The sequence below is a fragment of the Nymphaea colorata genome, chromosome 10, assembly GCF_008831285.2.
Source record: "Nymphaea colorata isolate Beijing-Zhang1983 chromosome 10, ASM883128v2, whole genome shotgun sequence".
Classification (NCBI taxonomy): Eukaryota; Viridiplantae; Streptophyta; class Magnoliopsida; order Nymphaeales; family Nymphaeaceae; genus Nymphaea; species Nymphaea colorata.
This window is the reverse complement of record NC_045147.1, coordinates 224,008-235,926: the sequence shown is the minus strand read 5'-3', so window position 1 is coordinate 235,926 and position 11,919 is coordinate 224,008. Positions and strand designations below refer to the sequence as shown.

General features: G+C 38.0%; 1 long non-coding RNA gene across 1 annotated transcript; it reads right to left on the bottom strand.

Moving 5' to 3' along the window:
• Positions 1–8,256: 8,256 nt before the first annotated feature.
• Positions 8,257–10,798, bottom strand: LOC116262903 (uncharacterized). The gene is made up of 2 exons (XR_004174531.2): positions 10,443–10,798; positions 8,257–8,682 (listed from the first exon to the last, which is right to left on the bottom strand). It is a non-coding gene; the product is annotated as an uncharacterized LOC116262903 (long non-coding RNA).
• Between the last annotated feature and the right edge of the window lie 1,121 nt (positions 10,799–11,919).

Here is an 11,919-nt window from a genome sequence, read left to right as displayed (position 1 = left end):
TGGGGGCTAATTATCACAACAACTTACCAGACGCCCCTTTCCCCAGAAAAGTCCACGGGTTGAAGTATCTGCCCTTGCGATACCATTCATTCTCTTTTGTTTCCATCTTAATATGATGCATCTAATCATGACAGCGCTTGGGATTTGGGACACTTTCGATACTTAAAAATTTGGGTTGGGACAAAAACTTGAAGTTCGCACAAGATGCACATTAGTCACACCTCAACAACATTCGACTTGGGCCGCACACACACCGACCCGAGCTTGAGTTGGGCCAGTTCGATGTTGATTTTACTCAAAAAGACTCAAACTCAGAGTTTGGCTGGAACTTGAGCCGCGCTCGAGCTGGCTCGACTCATTGTGCAGCCCTAGATCCATTCACCATCTTTTGGTGATGGCCATCTTTTCACTGGCTGGGTCCGTGGCGGATAAGAGGGCAGTCGCTAATTTGAATCTCATGCGCATAAGGTCCTTGTGTAAACCTAAGTGAGTATATGCTTTGAAGGCATGAGTTTAGCCTAAGCTTTTTACATTGTGGGTAGAGATGAACAACGAGCTCGGGCTCACGTATCGATAAAAAAAAAGATAGATTTTCAATGCTGATATCAGATTTTATAAGAAGTTGACATATCGAAAATTTAAAATGGAGACTTGCCATCTATCTTGTCCATTGCACCAACTTTCTTGGGGATGAACTTATAATTTATGGTCACATGAATTTTTTGAATGTTTAGGCGTGAGCACGTTCGTAGCACTTCGTGGACAGACAATGGGATCGAGAATATCTTAGAGGAACATATCGTTGGCATTCAATTATTATTATGCTAAAAGAGAGGGAAGAAAAACGATGGAAAGGATCGATGAGAGTCAACTGGTTATAGTTATATATATTCTTTTAATGTTGATGGTTTAACCATCGACAAATGGGGTCAGTGGTTATGACTTTCCTTCTTTTTGTATCATAGATGTTAACAAGCAAGTGAATATCGAGTAACACAATTTTGTGGGTTTGACAAGGTAAGATAGCTTTAAAGCGACTCATTTTCTTATCAATGTACTGCACTTAAGGTTGTTCATGAGTCGAGTTGAAGTCGAGCTATGCCAGCTTGAAATTGGCTGGTGTTAAATGAGCTCAGCTTGGAGCTTAAGAAGTTTCAAACTCTGCTTGGTTAAAGTCGAACTTAAATTTGGCTTGAAACTAGCTTTTTACTAATGTGTGTGTGTGTGTCTATATATATATATATATATATAGTGAAATTGCTAGATGCTCGCTTGCCAAATGCTTAATCAAGTTTAAATAAGCCCAACTTGCCTAGTTCGAGCTTATACGAGCCGAGTTTATATTCAAACTCAACTTGTTAAAACTAGTCAAGCTTATACGAACCAAACTCGAGTTAGTCAACTCATTGAAACTCTAGCTACGCTAATGACCACATAAAGGATGTGGGTGATCTCAAGCACTCGTTGGCTGTTCCTTCACTGTATACTAAAAGCCCTTAAAAGGTCCTCTTATGCATTAAAAAAACCATATGAAAGCTTGACTTTGTAGGAAGAAGGGGAAAGGCACAATGTGTCGCTAATTAGGTGACATTCACAAGCCGTGCAGCCAGCGGCACTTGCAGTGGGTTTTTAGTTATCCCCATCGAAGGCCTTCGAGCACATTTAGTGGCAAAGATACACAGGGGCTGGTGCCGAGCTCACAGCAACCCATCAAAAGTAAGTTTCATTGAAAAAATGAAACATGACGTCGTGGTAACTTAGAAATTTCCTTGAGCGCTCACATCAGATTAGTGTTGGTGACTCTAGTGTTCCATTGGTGCGTTGTAGATTCTTATCCAAGATTTGTATCATTTGAATTTGATGATGATGCCACTTGAATCGCTAGCAGCTGTCCGACCACAGATTCTCACCCTCGTTGTTCCAATCGTTATTTGCAATTGAATAAGCGAACCCACCAATCTTGTGAATTGGCCAATTCAGCAATTTGGTGGCAGAATTGTCGATTGTAAATCAGTAAAAATGTGTTTCAGAAGTCATTTTTTGACAAATAACTGAAAATTTGATTAAAAAATAAACATGCAATAAAAAAAATTATTTTAAAGATGAGGCATGACACCTTAAACAAGTATGAAGTGAATCGGTTCCACCAATTTCATCCAACTTGATCAATTCAAACTGACGCAAGCCGATATTTGGATTCGCGTTCCTATCTTTGAAAGATATAAAAACCCAAGTTTATTCTCCTAATTAATGAATATCAGTTATTTCATTTTTCCATGCACACATACTAACACATATATATACCTATACCCCCAGTGGCAATTGAGATGCGCCAGACACACCTATTATGTGTGTGTGCGAGCAAGTTAACACTCACACTTTAACAATCAGTATCCTAACATTTTTTTTTTTTGTTTCAACTTGAAAAAGGCTCAAAACGAAGACAACCAACCACATTAACATCCTTATTTGTAAGTGCCTCAAGTTTCCATTTCTTGTTGTTAGCACCAATGATTATGGTGGAGCAACCATTGAAGTCAAAATAGCGTAGCGTCCAACCTAACATCTCCGTTTGAGGGAAAGGTGATATTGATCGGCAACAGAAACGATTTTCCATGTCGTACACATCTTCAGCTCCCTTAACCTTAACCGCAACCCAACATGCACCATTTGTTTTCCTAACCTAAAGGCCATTTGGATACTTCCTTGGTTTGGTTGAGTGGTTAATCATTTACCGAATGTGGACCAGATCCATATTGCATTTCATAAAGCTCCTTAGGCTGGCTATCGAGTAGGGCAGCAAAACTACTGACATAGTCCACTGATCAAGTCTGAAAACACATCATCAAGTCTACAGATCTACTATCCCCCCATGGACACGCTTGTTTCTCCAATTCTATATACTAGAGAATACATGTCCATCTTATATGAAAAAACGAACACTTGTGAAAAGCTTGGAAGGACGCTTTGCTTCAAAAGCTTGGGAGGACGTCTTGCTTATAAATATTCTCCCGTGTCATATGATGATTTTATTTTTTAATGCTCGTTTTTTGCTCAATGATTTGGAAAATGTTTTAACTATTTTCTTAGTAAGACTTCACGAAGACAATATTTTGTGACAAAATCGAGCTGAATCGGTCCCAATTGACGGATGCGAATCGAATCGATATAATATTGATTTGATACGTAAGGCATGTCATATATTTTATTGTTTATGTTACGTTTAAAATTTTCGGTAAGACGTATAAATTATTTTTACTGGTTAACAATTTATTCTGCTTCCGATTTTGTTTTGATCGAGTACTGAATCTTGTTGCAAACCGACCTAAACTGCGCTGCGGGGAATCCGATACCGTTCCCGTTTACCTTTTTCTTTTTTTGGATTTTTTCGGGTCGTGGATCTTCGTTGTGGTTCGTGGATCCTGGGGCACATCCGGTACTCAAGAATGAACGTCCTGATTTGAGCCTCATCGAAGCTATACCAGCCTCCACCGCACGAAATCGCTCCTCTGCGGGAAAATGTCTGCGACGGTGCAGCTCTCCCAAGACAACCTCCTGATCGGGTCTGATTGGATCGGGCGAGAGATCCAATTTGTCCTCATCAACAGAGCCCATGCCACGACATCGTCCCAGACAGATTTTATGGGTCCCACTGACATCCTTCCTTTCCTTTCAGCCTGGTGGAAACGTCGCTGTCCCCACCAGAAACACCCAACTCACCCATTACTTCAAATTTCCGATAAGTTGGATCATGGTAAGGGGGACGGTTAAAATTTGTTCTTCAAACCTGGTCAAAAGAATTCTTTCGACCACTTCATTCTTTTCTAACTTTGGATTTGATGGATCTTAATTTATCCGTCTAATAGTTAGTTTTGATTTTGATTTTGATTTTAAAAAGGTAGAAACCAAAACAACTAACCATATTAACAACTCATTTTATAAGTTTTTAAATATTTTTTACAATGTTTAATTAATACAAGACTAAACTTTTTGTTGTGTTACAATTTCGGAGCGAGCGGCTAGATCAATAGTACAGTTAAGTTGTGACTGCTTTGAGCAATTGCCCACACCAGCTCACATAATTTATTTTATTTACATGTATATACTTCATTAGTTTCACTTTTTTACATATAAATGCTCCTTAAGGTTTAAAATATAAAATAACAATGTCCCTTTGTTGCAAATTTCTGAATCCACCATTGGGTTAGGTCAGTTTAGAAGTGCAGGTCAACATGGGTGGTGGTTATAATATACCCTAGTTAGAATCTGAACCCAAATTTTGCCAAATTCTGATAGTTATACCCTTAGTAGCTATTTTGCAATAGAAATAATTTATTAATTACCATTTAATGAAAATGCATGAGCCCATTCAAATTGTAAGAGAACTACATAAAAGAGTTATATATTGCTACCATTGTCAATATTTGGGTTCAGACGAATTTGCTGTTATGATTCACATCAATTCTCAACCATCAAAATATGAGGACGCCTTAAGGACTTGATTTGTATGATTATCATGTCTTTTTTTTTTTTTTTTTGACAAAATTTGGTAGGTGTTCCACCTAACTCGATTATTTCCCTTGGAAAAAGAGAGAGGCAATGCCCTTTAGTTGGTTGGCCTTGTTTAATCGTCGCATCTACCAAGATTATCTTTCAAAACATGTTTCATAAGAATGAAACAAATAATTGGAGTACACGTTGCTCGTAGATCAGGGGACATGTCAAATCACTTCCCCCCTCTCTTCTGCAATGGGGGGTGGACGCAGCATGGTATCGGTTAAGCCGGATCGTATCAGTGATGCGAATAAAACCTTTTCCAATTTCTTCCCAGTTTTTAAAATCTGAGCGAGACTAGGAACGATGCAGAAGCTGTTGATTTTGACACGGCTGACAATCAAGTGGCCACGTGGCGAGAGGGAATTTAAGGTCGAGTTGGTGGGAACAGGGCAGCAGCGGCCCCGCGGGATGAGCTCTTTGATGGGGATGGAAAACGGTTCGGACCTCGTTCCGGTTTATTGGTCACCAAATTTGGCCCGATCCAATATCTAAGATCGACTTTTGATATCCAATACTCCGATTTGGATCCCATCTAAAATTGATTCTTAAAATGCAAAATGCAAAATTTGCATCATGGTGCTTTTTTTAGATCCAACTTAACAAATCTGGATTCGGCTCACTAATTAGACATTACCAACCCGTTGACACCTCTAAATTTCATGTTGGGGTTCCCCCTTACTTTACATACAGGGGCCCATTCATGACTGTTGACGAGGGGCCAGAGATGCTAAACCCCTTTTCTCTTTTCTTGTACTCTTGGGTTCAGGACTGCTTGCTTTTAGACTTGGGTGAAAAACAGTATACTCGTCCGTCCATTAGAGTGTATCATATCCACCGCTTGTGGTCGAGAGGAAGGAAGAAGAGGTTTGGATGCATCACAACTATCGAATTGCAAGAAAAATGAAAGAAAAAGAGAGTAACCATTTCACAAAATTTAGGAGGGTTTGATGGCCTTAAATTTTAATTCTAGAATTAAAATTGTAGAAACAAAACTCTACTTCAAATTGGAATTGAAATGAAAATTCCAGTTTTAGTTTCATTTTTTATTTGATGGCCTCGAAATTTTGACTCCAAAGTTGAAAAATGATGTACTTGATAAAACATAAATTAGAGACTTGATGAACTGAAACCATAATTACATGTGCCCTAAAGAGAAATGAAAAAAAATCGAGAATTCTTGAATCATAATTCTAGAATTTTAATTCAAGAATGAACCTATAATTTCAGAATAAAAATTCTTTGTGAATCCATAAAAAATGAGAATTCTAATTCTATAATTACGGCCTCATCAAACTCCCCTATACAAAATCTATACAAATACCTAGAGAATAATCTTTTTTGTAGAAGTTCAACGACCTGGCGACGTATTTAGCGTTTTAATTGATAGCTTCACGTGCAATTTGTAAAGCAACGCTTTCAACTTAAAATGTGGAAACAGGGAAGGGCATTCATTATACACTAAACTAGTTGTTGGCTTAAAATCTGCAAGTTGAATTAGATTGGCCAAGCATAAATAGAACATCATTTGGTAAACAATAGGAGTGGCCGAGCCACAAGCTTTAAGTTAAATTAGAGGAGACACAAACATGCACATTTCCGGTTACGATCTTCTTCTATATATGTATTTGTTGTAAGTCAAGGGCCACGAAATAATCTAGTTCATGTATGGCTCCACAATTTCAATTAAGCAAGCATTTCTTGGCTAGTCTGGTGGGTTTTGAGCCCCATGCATCTAAAGAAAGATTCATTTCCCTTGTCATTGAAAAGAAAATTAAGTGACCTTGCTCCAGTTATTTATAGCCTCAATTTGATTATTTTACAATTGAATTTATGTGTTTGTTCCCTTGATAAAACAAGCCAATTGAAGTTTGACTTGTTTAGTTGTGTACTTTCCATGGTTATAGACATCGCCCAATCCTGGCACACCCTGTTTGGTTCATTTATGCCTTTATTAGTGACCTACTTGCAACGCACTTCTTCTAGTTTTATACCTCATAAAATTGTTTATAGTGGATATCAAAATGGATTCCACAAAAGGCCACATTCTCTCTCTCTCTCTCTCTCTCTCTCTCTCTCTCTCTCTCTCGAGATATATATATATGTATATATATATATATATATATATATATATATATATATATATATATATATATATATATATATATATATATATATATATATATATATATATATATATATGTAAATATTGAAAATGCTGCATTAGAAGGCCCTACCATCTCCAGGTCCATTATAGTATCTTTCTAAAATCATGATCTTGAAAAAAGTTAAGTAGTTGTAGTTTCAAGGTGAAGTCCATGTAAGAAAGCAATGTCCTTTCTCTTACACGTTTGAAAATAGATGTAAATGATGAAAAAACAAATTAATCGCCAATCCTTGAGGGTTTGATTCACTGCTTACATGCAAAATTTTACAATCTTGCATGTAGACAGCGAATGCTAGAAAGTATACTTGTACTCGCCTTCATAATCCACAAGACATGGGTCTGGCTGTTCCTAGTGCCTTTAGCGTGAGTAATCAGACCAAGGACATGCATTGATTGCTGGTCCCAATCTTATAAAGAAAAATGTACCCTAATTTTAGAAAAGATCTGGTTTTAAAGTCTGAATGGACCATTACTGAGAGGGTTCATGAACTAGGGAGCCCAAAGAGAGACGCAGTTCATTCCTTGAGTAATCATGGGTCCACATAGAAATAAGCCTAAATGTGCAGCTAGGCCATGCACAATCAGGGTCCGGTTCCTAAGGGTTCAGGATATGGGACATGACGCTAGAATTTCCAGTGTAATCCAGATTCAGCTTGATTAAAGTTTGGGATCAATGTTGGAATCCATGATACAAACATTGATTCATGATTTGAACTAAGTTTAAACATTGATCCGGAGATCTAATTCAAGTTCATGTCGATATCCAAATTTGGTCCAATTCTTAGAGTTCAACTGATTCAACTCTGATATCAAAATTCAAAATGAAATGATTGCCTCTAGACTGAGGTTCAAGGTCTAGACTCTAGGGTCGTCTAAGGTTTAATTCCAAATTATGTGAGATCCATTGCACTTCATAATGAAAACTTGAGATCCAATATCACTAGGTTCTAGATTCAAAATCCAATATTCGTGATCCAATTAGAAATCCAATATTCGAGTTTGGCTAAACTATTTTATTGAGTGCTAATACAGCAAAACCCAATATCTAATAGAGAAACTTAGAGGTTGATTGATTGCTGTCCAGTAGGACAAGATATACAAAACGTCCTGTACATTACACTACTACACTACTGTCATGTTCTCATAGACAATGATGTTCCTTGTCCACCGTTTGACATTTGTTTCTGTCCGTCCTGTCTGACGTTTGTTTCTGTCATATCCATTCTATCTGTTTTGTCCGATGTTTGTGTCTTCCATGGTTAGTTCTGTCTGTTCTATTTGGTGTTTGTCTCTTTCATAATCTTTAAGACATTTTGTAATCAATACGCTAATGTAGTTTCACCCACTAAAAGAAACTAGTTAAGGTCATTCTTTTATTCTTATATAGTAAACTGACATCACATGACGTTACCAACACCCATAGATATGCCGACGCACAGTTGAATTTCAAGCTTTGAGAACTGTGAAAATACAGAAAATAGTAACATCAAGAAACAAACCAATGGTAACCAGCATACAAGCAAAACAAAAGCACCTTAAAAAATGAAACAGATTTAATTCTAATCTATTATTAATCAATTTTGATAATTCATTCTATCATTATTCTTATGTACAATGAAGCCGTGGTGAACCAACAACTCCAAAGCAAAAAAAATTTCAGAGCCACCCATTCAACTCAAATCATCGTCATCATTAGAGGACTTATAGAAAAGAATTGGATAAAAACATCACAACAATCAAAATTAAGCCCCCCCCACCCTTCTCAACTTCCTTCACTATCCCAACTTCAACGAACTGGTAGAAGCAGCAGCAGCAGGTTCAGCCAAAGCTGGAGACTCACTGCTGTCGTCGTCCAGGGAGTGAAACTCTTCTTTGAGCAACTTCTCCAGCTGGGGATGCAACTTCAGAGGTCTCTTGTCCTTTCTATAGAAATGATATGCCATGAAATTTCCAATCCATAACTGAAAATAAACAAAAGGAAGAACTACGGTCAATTCCAGAATAAATAATCACCAACAAAATAGATTGAGGTATAAGTTCTTAAATGGTATCAGAATCTGTGACCAATCAGAATTGTTGGCAAAGTTGAAGTGAAAAGTTTAATAATGTTAACCACAGAAATACGTAAATGAAGAGAGAAACCATCAAAATACCTATAAAACCTGAAAAGGCACTCTACTCCATAATTATAATTAGCACATCTCCACAAATTTCCAAGAGATTCCATGACTCGCTCAACTTCTCTCTCTCTCTCTCTCTCTCTCCAGCATAGGTAGAGACAATGTGTCCATTCTTAAACTTCTAGGTAGATGGTTTCACAAACGTACAACTACTTACCACTTCTCAAATACATTAACACATTAGAAGAAATAAACTACAATGCTAACCAATTTCTAAAATAGATTCATAAAGTCGTTTATAAGGAATCAAACATCTCCAGTGTGCAATCACGACATTAAATGGCTCTAATAAAGTTAAAGTGTTCACATTAAATTTATGATCCTTAATTCAACAAAGTTAGACGACCAAAGATGGGGTACATTGTCTAAGCCTCCCGTGTAGCATAGCTGGATATCTGCTAACCTCCCTGATGTGCTTCCATGGAAAGTAACATTCCTATAGATATCTAGGACCTTGAAAAGGAAAGCAAGCGTGAAGGGTGCATACACATGAAAATATTCACATGCATAGATACAAGTTTCCAGAGATGTTCGCCTCTACACAAACAAACATATAAATGTATGAACACCCCACTATGCATGCATTGAATAAGTGCACACTCAGAAAGGAAAGGGAAAGGAGAAAAGTTTAAAAAAAGAATAATCTGGAGCTGTCTAAGCTGATAAAAAGATGAAACAGAGAGAAAGTGAATAGGAAAACATGCATCCCAGAATATATTGGCAATACCTCTTGACACTTACAGGAAGCTTTCTCTCCTTGTTATATAGTATAGAGCAATAGTTATGATGAAGACACAAATTGATGTTAATAGACTAACTACAAAAATGAATTTCAGGAACTCCCTTGAACCCCACCTAGGCTCTAGCAGCTTCCCAACTAAAAGAACAACAAGTATGCATAAATCCATAGCAACAAAATGGCGTCCCTACTAAATTCTAAACCCAAATCCATAGCAAATCTAACAAAGATGACTTGAAAACACAAAAACCAATGGCTCAAAAATTAGTAAAAACTAAAAACTAGAATTTCACCGGTGGTGAACAAGGAAGCTGTACTCTGCTACGTCCAACAGCTTTACCCCATTTTTCGGTGACATTTTCCTCTTTTCTCCTTCCTAACAATAAATCCGACCCCTGGACAAGTTCAGAACGATAACCCATAAAAAGGAATTACATCAAAAAATCGGCCACACAATCGTGAAAAATATCAGCAGTCGCTATTTTTTGCCAATGTTTTGCCCAAATCTAGAGAAGATCGAGGGAGACCTCTGACTGTTTCGACTCCCTACAGGCTACACACCTTAAACAATCCTGAAAACCCAAAAACATAGAACCGCCCATACGAATTCCGCAAAGCAAGCAAGAAAGAACAAAAATCGTCCATTTTCAAAAGGAAAGAAACTGCAGTCAAAGAACACAACACATGCAGAGAGACAGAGAAAAGTGTGGGAGTAGGGGTACAAGTAGGAGCCCAAATTTGGCAAACATTAAAGAAGAAAGCAAACGACCCAAAGCCACAGAGAGAGAGAGAGAGAGAGTACCTCTGGGATCCAAAGCTCTGCTTCTCTTCCTCTGACAGCTGCACCGGTAACCCAAACCGCTCAGCCCAGCAGAACTTCTTCCGGAGCTCTGGGTCAGTCGGAATGGTGGCAGCGGAAGAAGAAGAACGACGGGCGACAGGAAGAAAAACGACGGTGGACGGGAAGAAGAACAACCGCTATGTTTTTTCTTCACACCGAAAGATGGAAATGGGGATGCACATGTTTTTGGGGCAAGGAGAGCTTGGGGTCGGGGGAGGAGAGCTCGTGGTTGGGGGAGGGCTGACGCGTTGGAAGTTGGAACTATTCAGCCTTTTATACTCCTTCTTCTCTGTCCTGCGTGTCCTGGTCGTTTTCTGTCTGATGTTTGCCCCAATTTTACTAAAACAGAACGCACCCGTTCTGTTTCATGGTGTTCTAATGCCATCAAATGACCTCTTAGAGTCCCTTCTCAAAAAAAAAAAAAAAATTTTTCAATGCCAAATTTTACATGCTCATGCCTTAGAAGGACGAGGTCGACCCATTTTTATGGCTGCATGGAGGAAAAGACACTCCCAATTTTACTAAAACAGAACGCACCCGTTCTGTTTCATGGTGTTCTAATGCCATCAAATGACCTCTTAGAGTCCCTTCTCAAAAAAAAAAAAAAAATTTTCCAATGCCAAATTTTACATGCTCATGCCTTAGAAGGACGAGGTCGACCCATTTTTATGGCTGCATGGAGGAAAAGACACTCCCTTGCACTGATACGTGACTAAATTTTTGGTTTTGGAACTAGTGCTCTCTATTGAAAACAATATCAAGCACCAAACTTTATGCCATGTCCGATATAAAACATGCATTGCACAATATTCTGTTCATTTTAGGCTCAAATTTGGATGAAAGCTGATTATGACAGATCAGAGTTGATATGCACAATGCGTAGAAGGATTCGAAAAAGCTAATTCTCTCTAATTGATTCAGAAATGACCAAAATGAGAGAGACATCTGATGTCAGAAGCCATATAGTATGCAAGATATAAAGCACATATATATGGCACTAAAATCAAAGTGTCAAGGTTCAGTGTATCTGAATCTTGAACCAAGAACTAATTATGAGATAGCAAAGTTTTAACAGGCGGATTCTAGATATGATGCTTGATTTGGTTCTCAGATTTGAGTTCAAAGATATGAAATGAAGATCTAGATTTAAAGAGATATTCTGGGTTAGAAATTTGGAATTGGGTGGGCCCTAGCCAGGCTCAGTCTGGCCTAGATGGCTCAAGTTTAGTGTAACCTATGCAAGGTCAAGATCACATCTCCCGAATACCAAATGTGTCAAGTTTTAACCATGTTTTTGGTCGTCAGGATCATTTATTAGTTGTCTAAAGTTGGTCGTTTAATGTATTTTTCTGTTTTTCTTGCGCTATAGTTATCTCAGAATTATCAAACCCCTAAGTTTCAATCTTCACAAGTCTCGGCTGGGGTAAGAAGATATTGA